Genomic DNA, 12271 nt, shown 5'->3' on the forward strand with positions numbered 1-12271 from the left:
GTTGCTCCGTGGGCTACAAACGCTGACTCATGTAATCTCCTTAGCAATTGGAGGCAGATGCTACTATCTCCTGTTTACTCATTTTACTGATGAGAGAACTGACATACAAGAAGCAAGTGACATTTCCAAGATCTCAAAATGAATAAGAAGTGGGATGGAAATGAGACTTGAGCCCCGGCAGCCTAGCTCCTGAGTCCGTGCCTCCAACCCCTCCATGAGCTGGACTTTGAAGGATGGGTCAATGTGCATAGTTGGGAGTGTCTATAAGGGAAATGTCTGACTGTCTGCAAGATGTTTCTTTTCTTAGCTGTGTTACCTGCAGTAAATTGCTTTACCTTCTGAGCCTCTATGTAGTTTTGCTTTTCTTCATTTGTAAAACATAAATAATAGACCTGTTCGGATCTTCATGTGGATTAAATGAGACAATACATGTAGCAGTAATACATAGCACTCAGCTGATGCTGCAGCCATGACCAACACCTGATGCTTACATAGCACTTACTGTATGCTAAACCTGGGCTTATTCAAGTCTTTCATCCTCATAACGTGCAAAGGGAAGCTGTTACTACTGGTGCTATTATGATTAGTTAGTAGGTGGCAGAGCTGGGGCTTGGACCTCAGCAATGTGGCTCCAGAGTTCTCCTTTTTTGTTTGTTTGTTTGTTTGAGACAGGATCTCACTCCCATCTCACAGGCTGGAGTACCGTGGTACAATCTCAGCTCACTGCAACCTCTGCCTCCCAGGTTCAAGCGATTCTCCTGCCTCAAGTAGCTGAGATTACAGGCGACCACCACCACACTTGGCCAATTTTTGTATTTTTAGTAGAGAAGGGATTTCGCCATGTTGGCCAGGCTGCTCTTGAACTCCTGACCTTAAGTACCGCCTCAGCCTCCCAAAATACAGGGATTATAGGCATGAGCTGCAGTGCCCAACCTGGAGCTCTCTGCTTTATCAGTAGGTTCTATTGGCTCACCATCTGGAACAGAGCAAGCCTGTACAATGTTCATTCCCACCACTGCAATTATATTAGAGGCAAGCAGGGCCTAGAACCCAGAATGTAAGATAATCAGGACCAGTTCAGTGCCCTTCCCACATCCCCTCTTCCCATGACTGAACCTGACAAAACACTCCTGTGGCTGCCTGTCAATTCTGGCCCTTGATGTCTGGCTCCCACTCTGCATCCCTCTTCCTTGCGCTCTGCATCCTGCTTCTTCCCATCCCTTTGGTTAGTGACACCGTCGGGCAACCTGGGTGCAGTCTGTCTTCTCATTCTCTGCTGGGAGCTCTGCAGTTCCCAGAGATGATTTGGCTTTACCTCAGGGATTAGCCTGGGCACTCCCTACTCCCCACACAGACCAGGGTCCAGCATCCCAGGGTCTACTTTTCTGGGCCAGGGGAAGCTGGAACAGAAGGGGAATGCCAAATAAAAGCATGGGAACTGGTGGACAAACAGGGTGGAGACAGCCAGTGAAGACCAGGAGAAGGGATTTTAGATTGATATCACAGGAGCGAAGGAGCCATTGTAGGTTCTTGAGTAGAGAAACAGGCAGAATAAAAATAATCCTTGGTGGTGTTCACCCAGAAGCCTTGACTGGAATAGGGAGGGACTAGAGCTACGAGTTCAAATAATAGCTACCACTATTTTTTGAGAACCAATTTCATGGCGCTTTCTTAAGGTTATGCATCTCACTCTATGGTTTCGCATATGTTACCTCTAATTCTCACAACCTCCCTGTGGAGTTGCTGATATTACCCCTTCCTGCAGATATGAGAACCTGGCCAAGAGGTTGTTGAATCCTGCAGATGTGAGAACCTGGCCAAGAGTATCTTGAAACTGACAGAAATGAGACTGAAATTTTGTTTCAGTCTCTGCCTAAATACGGAGTCTTCTTCCTGCCACTTTGCTCCTAGAAGGCTGTTCCACTGGGGTGACTGTTGCCATGGCCTATGGATCAGGAGGTGAGATCATCAGTTAGAGCAACATGGGAGCAATGGAGGGAAACAAGACTTGCAAGATTTGCCAAAAAAGGAAGAAAGAGCCAGACTTGCAAGATTTGCCAAAAGAAAGAGCCAAGACTTGCAAGATTTGCCAAAAAAGAGAATTCAGCATCTGGATGATTCCAGATTGTCTAGCCTGAAGGATGGAGATGAATTGGACCAGTCAGGAAATAAATGTTAGGGAAAGATGTCTAGTCAGACTTGCATATGTTAATTTAGACGCTCTTAGGGACATCTTTATAGAGATGTCCAGGGGTCAGTGGACAATACGGGACTGGCTCTTAAAGTACGCATTGGAAGGAAGAACAGCATAGTAGTAGGAGTTTTGGCTTATGTTGAACATCAGTGGGTTCAAGTTTCTGCTGTGCCACTTACTGATTGTGTGACTTGAGCAAGTGACTCAATTATGTGAATCCCAATATCCTCATCTATCAAACAGGGATAAGAACAGTCTGTATCACAGAGTTGTCCTCTTGGGCACAGCACCAGACATTATCTGGTGGAATGGAAACCGGGCAGTTTCCATCAATAGTATAATTTTGGAACCTCTAGAGGAAGGATAAGGAACTGAGGGCAAAGTATATTCACTGAGGCCACGAGACAGAAGCCAGAGACTGGGGACACGAGGAGAAAGTAAAGCCAATGATACGAAAGAGAAGGCATGCTCGGAGAGGTAGGTGAGACCGCCAGCCTAACCAAAGCTGGGGCGATTTCACACTTGCGCATTTCATGCCACTGTGTTTTGGAAGGAAAGATTCTCTAAGGCAAATGTAATCACAATGAAGCCGATTTTAGCTGTGGTAACTGGAGCCTGGCTCTTCTTTAGTAAAGGGAGCCTGGCCTCTCTTATTTTTACCTGCTACTTATGACCCTGTCTTACCTGCAAAACGTATACCCCAAATCTGTGAAGTCTGATTGTTAAGGATTTAATTACAGACTCACAAGCTATTTGTGTGTTTTTAATGGGCCGCCTAGAATCTGGTACCTGCCTGGGTTACATAAGATCACCTTAGATCTGAATAGGCAGAAGAGCAGTTTAATTCCAAGTCTTTTGATAGGCTCTGACAAACGGTCATGGAAGATAGTGAGGTTAACCTTCCATGCACAAAAAGGCTCTCCAGTCTGTGGAAGGGCATGATGAACCTGACACACAAAGTTATGTCTGGACAGAATCATGACTTTTCCCCACCAGATCTGCTGTTTCTCATGGCCCAACAAGGATGAAAGGGAAAACAGCAGAGTGAGGGGTGTGTGTGTGTGTGTGTGTGTTTGCACACACACGTGTTTACCTTGTATGTAGTTTGAAAAGTTTATACAGAAGAGTTCTGTGCTTCATTCCTCGTGCAGAAATGTCTTTACCTGCCATGTAAACAGGAGTCATTGACTTCATTTTCTGGCCTGGCCAATAAAAACACCCATAAACAAAAAACACCATACTTATTCTTTCTTTCTGAGTTAAGAAATTGTAGCTTGCAGGCTGGGCACAGTGGCTCACGCCTGTAATCCTAGCACTTTAGGAGGCCGAGGTGGGTGAATTGCCTGAGCTCAAGTGTTCGAGACCAGCCTGGGGAATAGGGTGAAACCCCATCTCTACTAAAACACAAAAAATTAGCCAGTGACAGCATGTGCCTGTAATCCCAGCTACTCAAGAGGCTGAGACAGGAGAATCTCTTGAGCCAGGGAGGTGGAGGTTGCCGTGAGCTGAGATCATGCCATTGCAGTCCAGCCTGAACGACAGAGTGAGACCCCCTCTCAAAAAAAAAAAAGAAAAGAAAAAGAAAAAAAAGAAATTGTAGCTTGCCTGACTGTAGATCATGGCAAGTAATTCTGACATCAATTAAAGAACTTGATGAGGTCAGGTTGGGACGTGACATCAAGGAGCTTAGAGGAATTTAATCTGACATTGGGTTTGGGAACTAAAAAGACTGTACCTCCAGGCTTCATCTTGAAACGTGGAAGCCCACACTCTCAGCAGTGGTAGAGTTTAGATGTCTATGACCAGGCAGCCAGGTCCCTATGAACAAAGCAAAAGTCCACCATGGCCTGCTGTCCCACGGAGAGTTCTGGGGGCCACCAGCTATGGGCTTGGATCCAGCTTCCTCGCTCCCAGTTTGGACTTACTCCTCAAATGCAGTTTGATCACTTCACTCCTCTGCTTAATGTGCCCTCATTTCCTGATCAACTCACCTGGCCTTGGGGATAAATTCTAAAGACAGAGGATGTCTGAAAAGGTCCTTTGTGGTTTAGCCTGACTGATCTCTGCAGCCTTCTTTCATGTCTGATCCCTGCTCCTCTCTAAGTGGCTTGACCTTCAGAAATGTCACATTCTCCAAGAGCCTCCCCTGCCTGTCACACCCGACTCTTGTCCCCTCCCAAGAAAGGTTCTCCCCTGCTTGTCTCGCTCTTGGCATCAGTGTTTTTCCTTTGCGGACTTACTCTCAATTTGTAATTATGTGTTTACTTATTTTATTGTTCAGGTGTTTACTGTCCGTCTCGGATGAATATACGAATGGTCTCTTCCCTCCCTCCCTCCCTTCCTTGTTTCTTTCTCCCCCTCCTTCCTATATGTTCACCACTCTATCCCCGGCACACTGCACAGTGCCTGACACATAGTGTTCAGTAGATGCCTTCTGAATAAATGGATGAGTAAAGCAAGTTACCCCTGTCACACCCTACATTGAACTCTGCCTTCTGCAATACCAAATCACTTGTGGTTTCTTGAATTGGCCAAGCTTTCCCACCCCATTCACACTGGCTACTCCTCTGTCTGGACGGTCTCCCCTCCACTGTGGTTCCAACTACCCAGTGGTCAGCACCATAGATACTTCAGGACCAGCCAAGATTTTCCCTCTTTGGGAATAGCTCTGTGAATATCGCCCCCAGCTTGTTAGGTGTTCCACCTCCGGGCTCCTCTAGACCCCTGCCTGGCTCTCTCTACTAATAGCATTGAACGAAACGGTCTTCTTTCTTCTGCTTGTGCCTGTCTTGATGCTGAGCTCCTGAGCTCAGGGCCCTGGCTCCCATGCAGCAGAGTAAGATCACTCTGGGGCCAGACCACGTTGGCATGAATCCCAGTGCTGCATTCACTACTTCTACTCCAGGTTCCTCAGCTGGAAAAGGGATTCATAATTGTGTCAACCTCACAGTGATGTTGTGAGGATTCAATCAATTAACACACATATATTAGTCAAGGTTCTCTAAAGGGACAGAACTGAAAGCATAGATGAATATATGAAGGGGAGTTTATTAGAATTGACTCCCAGAATCACAAGGTGAAGTCCCACAATAGGCCACCTGCAAGCTGAGAAGCCAGGAAGCCAGTCCAAGTCACATAACCTCAAAAGTAGGGAAGCTGGGAGTGCAGCCTTCAGTCTGTGGCCGAAGGCCCCAGAGCATCTGACAAATCTCTAGCGTAAGTCCAAGAGTCCAAAAGCTGAAGAATTTGGAGTCTGATGTCCGAGGGCAGGAACCATCCAGCACGGGAGAAAGATGGAGGCCAGAAGACAGCCAGTCTGCTCTTTCCATGCCTGCTTTTATGCTGGCGGCTGATTAGATGGTGCCCACCCAGAGTGAATGCGGGTCTGCCTCTGTCACTCCACTGACTCAAATGTTAATCTCCTTTGGCAGCACCCTCACAGAAACACCCAGGAACAATATTTTGCATCCTTCCATCCAATCAACTTGACACTCAATATTAACCGTCACAGCATGCCAGGAACGTGGGACAGTCAGTGTCCAACATGAAATTTGAGTTATTCATAGTAATTGCATTGTCAAAGCCAGACCTATAATAAATGTTCAGCCAGTGAGCCAGGCAAACTGAGATGGCCCAGCCCTCCATCCACACCCAACACAACCAAATTCTATGACTTCTATAACCTGTGTGGATTCAGGATTATAGGTGAACGTACACCATCACCACTCTTATTCCTCAGGTGCTCACTTTATAGGAAGCGCTGACTAAACTTTGTAGAGAAGAGATTATTTCTACAGGTCCGCTTAATAAACACCAAAAGACCTGGCAGTATTTAAAAGTTCATTATGAACAATTTAAACTTCTTAACTGGAAGTCAATACAAGTTGCCTCAATGAAGAGAAACTGGTCTCTTAATCAGGTTGCTTTGATTAAATGCAAAAAAATATTTTTCCCTTTTTTGTCCTTACAAGAATTTCTTAAAAATAAAAGAAAGCAAGTTATGACAGAAGCTGAAAAGGCTAAATTTAAGGCTCGTTTATCATGGTTGTTCATCATCATTGCAAACATGCAATTTAAAAGACATAATTTTGGCTCCTAATCCAGTTTCAAGAATCAGGATGGAAATGGTTCCAAAAAAATAAAATAAAAGGAGCAATCAGTAGAAGGAGCCACTTGGGAGAAACAGTTGTTTTTGTTTTTAGTTTTTAAATAAAAATATAAAATATATCATCAGCTGCCCAAAAGCCAACAACACTGCTAATATATCTCTTCCTCCATTGGTTGGTTACAACTTTTAAATCCAGTACTTCTCAGAACCTCAGGATCCATTTAGTAAGTGCCTTGAGGGAACTCTGGGGCTAAGCGCCCCTCTGTTTCTATACAGCTACATTCATGGGGATATTCAGCAAAAAATTTTGTGGATGATTCACCAAAAATTGAAAACTAATCACACATTTATCAGCCACATGATACTGAAAAGTGACCTAACTTCTCTGAGCTTCAGTTTTCTCATTTGTACAATGCACCTAATACCTTGGCCTTGTGTGGATGCCATCATGAGACACATGAAATAAAACAAGTGTCACGCCTCACTCAGTGCCTCGTTAATGGATGATTCTCAATCACGGATCGATTGTTCTTAAGTGAAGTAACCACTAAGTCACTGTCACTTCTGTACATTTTCCTCCTCTGTCCTGATCTCACACATTCTAGATAAAAATACTTTTGCACATTTGTTACTGAGATGAACTGCAATTTTTTTCAACTCTGAGCCAACCATTTGAATCCTCTGTTTGTTTTGGCCATGATGCCATCTAACCTTCTAGACACCTGGCACACTGCAAAATATGACTTGACTTTATTTCTTTAAAACAAGATTCTCCTCCACCCCCTGCCTGAGTACCAGTCTGTGGCCTGTTAAAACCACAGCACACTGCAAGAAGTGAGTGGTGGGTGAGCAGGCAAAGCTTTATCTGGATTTACAATCACTCCCCATCACCCACATTACTGCCTGAGCTCTGCCTGCTGTCAGATCAGCAGCGGCATTAGATTCTCATAGGAGTGTGAACCCTGTTGTAAACTGGACATGCAAGAGATCTAGCTTGCGCCTTCCTTATGAGAATCTAACGCCTGATGATCTGTCACTGTCTCCCATCACCCCCAGTGGGACCATGTAGTTGCAGGAAAACAAGCTGAGGGCTCCCACGGATTCTACATTATGGTGAGGTGTATGATTAGTTCATTATACATGGCAGTGAACTAATAATAGAAATAAAGTGCATGATAAATGTACTGCTCTTGAATCATCCCAGAACCACCACTGCCACCAGCACTCACGGTCCATGGAAAAACTGTCTTCCACAAAACAGGTCTCTGGTGCCAGAAAAGGTAAGGGACTAGGGGACTGCTGCTCTAAAGCATTCCTGAAAAGGAGAGCAACAAGCTCTTGGTAAATTAATTACCTTTTTTCTACACCTTCTCACATTGAGAAGTAACATGGAATCTGTTGAGTGGGATGCTCATATCGATCCTGCTTACTGAGAAGTAACATGGAATCTGTTGAGTGGGATGCTCATATCGATCCAGCTTACTGAGAAGTAACATGGAATCTGTTGAGTGGGATGCTCATATCGATCCTGCTTACTGAGAAGTAACATGGAATCTGTTGAGTGGGATGCTCATATCGATCCTGCTTACTGAGAAGTAACATGGAATCTGTTGAGTGGGATGCTCATATCGATCCTGCTTACTGAGAAGTAACATGGAATCTGTTGAGTGGGATGCTCATATCGATCCTGCTTACTGAGAAGTAACATGGAATCTGTTGAGTGGGATGCTCATATCGATCCTGCTTACTGAGAAGTAACATGGAATCTGTTGAGTGGGATGCTCATATCGATCCTGCTTACTGAGAAGTAACATGGAATCTGTTGAGTGGGATGCTCATATCGATCCTGCTTACTGAGAAGTAACATGGAATCTGTTGAGTGGGATGCTCATATCGATCCTGCTTACTGAGAAGTAACATGGAATCTGTTGAGTGGGATGCTCATATCGATCCTGCTTACAGGAAATATGTTCTATATAAATATTTTTATATGTTTTATAAAAATCCCAGTGGAGAATCAATCTGTTCATTTGCTGTGACCATAAAGAAATGAAGAGTTAAAGATGTGGATACTTAATATGCACTGATTTAACAAGTGTGGTAACTTCAAACAACCTGTGAAGTACCAAGCTCCATGGCAAAAGGCTCCCCAGGAACTATTAAGGAAAATTAGTATCCATTTAACTGTCACCTAAATTGGAGGAAATATATAGCTTGAAAATTATTGTACAGATCCAAGAATTGGGCCTAGAATTTGATAATAGACTGTTACATCTTGACACATGCCTAAATTGTTATGTTTATGTGGCTTTTAGCTCCAGGATACTATTCAAATATAGATAAAAAGACTTCCTTCAGTTCATTCATTTAAATAGGTAACAGATTGCTGTATGGATCAGAATTTAAGAAAACTATATTCTGGAGATTAATTTTAATTGAAATGCTTGGGGGAAGAAACTGATCCCATAGAAAGTGTAGATAACTAAAAACGTGTGTGTGTGTGTGTATGTATCAGATATATCTAACATATTATCATTTCAACAAGTAATCAAGGCCAGGCTCAATGGTTCACGCCTGTAATCCTAGCACTTTAAGAGGCTGAGGCAGGTGGATCGCTTGAGGCCAGGAATTTGAGACCAGCCTGACAACATGGTGAAACCACATCGCTACTAAAAATACAAAAATTAGTTGGGCACGGTGGTACATGCCTGTAATTCCAGCTACTCGGGAGGCTGAGGCAGGAGGATTGCTAGACTGTGCACTCTAGCCTGGGTGACAGAGCAAGTGAGACTCCTTCTCAAAAAACAAACAAACAAAGAAAAAAACAAGTAATCAATATGGACATTACTTGTAAAATATGTATTTTTACATTCTTCTTTTCATATGAAGTCATTGAAAATATGTTATGCTTAATGCACATCTCAGTTTACAGTATTTAATTTTTAAGTACTTAATAAGCACAAATAGTGAATGGCTACAGATGAGATAGGATGCTGTGCAGTTCTGCAGGAATATTTGCATATTTTGAAAGGAGGATTAAAGAAATCATTCACTAAGTTCCTACCATATGTCAGAGCATAGCCTTAGAGCCCCTCGCACATCCAGCTATTTTTCTCTATAGCCAGCCTGTTCCTGTATTCCAGATGCAGAAGTAGCTCAGGCTCAGAGAAGTAACTTAACCAATGACATCATCCATGAGTAGGTGCAGGACTGGGAGTTGAGCTGGGCCCTCTGATTTCGTGGAGTCATTGCTATTTTGATAATACTGACATTTATGGCAGAGCTATTGTGCTTTTCTGTTTTTCAGTAAATTCTATGAAATAGCATAGGAAGTTAAAAGGTAGTAAATCAATCCAGAGTAGAGCAAAACTCCTGAAGAAATTTTAGGAAGGTGGGCAAGCCCTGTGTTGTCATGACACGTTTTGAAAACTTTTCCTATGAATAGAACCTTTACAAAAAGAACCTCGTGGAAGCAGCATGAGGTCGCTAAACATAAGTTTCTCCCAGGCCAGGGACCGTATCTCATTCATCTTCATGGTCCCAGAGTCTAGAGAAAATGCCTTGTATTTAATTTTTAAAACTGTAATTTACAGTTTTGTTTATATATGCATTATCTGATTTAAGCCTCACAACAATGCCTAGATGCAGACAGTGTAGTTTTCATTTTCTGAGTGAGGAAACTGAGACTCTCAGAGGTGGGTCTTAGGTCGTGGTTGTGGAGTTGGTTGGGTGGCAGGCCAGTGCTGCCATCCACAGGATTCCCCGAGTGCATTTCTGCATCCACAGTTAGCTCCCCAGTAGCTGCTCGGGGCTTTCATGTAGATGGAATATAGTATTGTCAGAGGTAAATTTCCACCTCGTATCTGGGACAGAACAAGATAATGTAATAAAATGTACACTTTCTAGGCTCTCTGATATGCCTCTACCCTCCTATCTCTTATTATTACCATAAATCAAATACTAGTCAATTCTAAATGTAAATATAGGGATGATAACCTCTTTTTACAATTACTCTCTTATCGGCAACTCCCAGAGCGATTCACATGGAGATACTTGGTCACTGCCGTCTTTGCAGTCAGCATGACTTCCATTAGAGATTAAATGTCATAGAGTCATCTCAAAGTAGTTAGAAGTAAAAATTAATACAAAACTGTGCAAAACTCTTAGAGAAATTTTAGATAAGTAGCAAGTCCTGTGTTGTCATGACCCACTAATAAAACTTTCCTCATAAACAGAAGCTTTGGGAGAAGACTCTCATGGAAACAGCACGAGGTTTCCAACTGTAAATGTTTGCTAGGCCTCTCTGTAAGAGATGGGTCTACATTTCTGAAGGACAAAAGAAACAAATCTCCAATGATGAGACAATAGTCTTTGATGAAGACCATGGATTTTCTTTAATTGATTATTTGTTCTCAACACTCAAAAATTAGGTAGTAAAGAAAAGTGGGAAGAGGTACCGTTTATTCAGTCTTTGTCCACCTGGCACAGGGGATGATGAGATTTCATGATCTCACCCAAAGTTTTCAGGCAGAAACCTGAGTGTTTGTAGAAAAATTAGTAAAGAAAAGCATTATGGCCCTAGCCAAATAGATCCTCCAGTCTACCCATCTTGGGTAGATGCCTGTGGACTTTTGGCCTCTGTGGCCTGGCAATGATTTGTGACACTTGCCAGGGTGGCATCTGCTTTTTGTCTAGACCGTTGATACTATTTCATTCTCAGCTTAATTGCTTGTTTAAGCAAAGTCAAGTCTAGTCTCAAGATATCACGGGCCGGGCGCAGTGACTCATGGCTGTAATCCCAGCACTTTGGGAGGCTGAGGCGGGTGGATCACGAGGTCAAGAGATCGAGACCATCCTGGTCAACATGGTGAAACCCCCATCTCTACTAAAAATACAAAAAATTAGCTGGGCATGGTGGTGCGTGCCTGTAATCCCAGCTACTTAGGAGGCTGAGGCAGGAGAATTGGCTGAACCCAGGAGGTGGAGGTTGCGGTGAGCTGAGATCGCGCCATTGCACTCCAGCCTGGGTAACAAGAGCGAAACTCCGTCTCAAAAAAAAAAAAAAAATGTTATCACGTAGACAAACAGTAAACATATTTAGCTTGTCCCAGGGCCTAATCTCATCGTAGTTGATGTTGTCTTTTTTTGATGGCTTCTATTAAATAGGAGAAACCTTTTCTCCTCTGGTCCATACCCCGTAGGAGTGACATTTGAAAAATAAGAATGCCTTCATCTCACTGGGGCCCATAGCAGGGCAGATATTGTTATTTGCTGAATTGCTTCTATCTTTCTTAATTAGGGAAGAAGTAGCAACAATCAAAAAACAAATATTGTATGTAGGTGGCCATCAAAACAAAAGACAACTGTTTTTCTTTCAGCAGAAAATGAATTTGGCAAACACTTGTTTTTCTTTCTCTAACTCAGTCAGTTCTCTAAAAAAAGGATAGAAAAAGAAAAGAAAAGAAAACCTTTGAATAATATCTCATATATTTTTTCAGAATTTTATACATCAATACATTAAAATTCAGGCAGGAAAATTTCAAATGCAAACAAAGATGACAACTTATAGCTCTTAGCAATTCCTAATCTTCAAAGACTGGAGGAAATAGCCAACTGTGGAGGCCTTTAAAAGAGCAGGTGCTTCCCTAGGGGAAGGAATAACTACAGATATTTGAGGGTTACTCAAAGGCAAAAGGGCTCACAAAACTTCAGACTGTCTTCCAAGCAGCAGTCCCCAAATATTCTCCTAGATGGTGAGTCTGCCTTCAGTTGGCCTGAGCTTGTTTCTCTGTCCCTGGTGACCCCTGCCCTTCCTCTCCAGCCTTGTTACAATTCAGAAGGGAGGATTGTGAAATCTTTCCTGCTGCTCTTTCTCTCTTTTGCCAATCAGAGAAGGCTAGACCTGAGATCTAAGAGAGAGCTTTCCCTTTCCCTGATGGCTACACTGTTTCTCCTGCCTCCCAGCTGTC

The 12271-nt window shown here is 43.2% G+C and overlaps 1 protein-coding gene across 2 annotated transcripts in view; it reads left to right on the forward strand.

The window, feature by feature from the left end:
* The window catches only part of CDH13 (cadherin 13), a 1193479-nt gene that overhangs the window by 412908 nt on the left and 768300 nt on the right, over window positions 1-12271 (forward strand). The gene's annotated exons all lie outside the window — the stretch shown is intronic.

The sequence above is a fragment of the Aotus nancymaae genome, unplaced genomic scaffold (genome assembly GCF_030222135.1).
Source record: "Aotus nancymaae isolate 86718 unplaced genomic scaffold, 86718_ANA_hifiasm-v0.15.2.pri h1tg000030l, whole genome shotgun sequence".
In the NCBI taxonomy this organism is placed as follows: Eukaryota; Metazoa; Chordata; class Mammalia; order Primates; family Aotidae; genus Aotus; species Aotus nancymaae.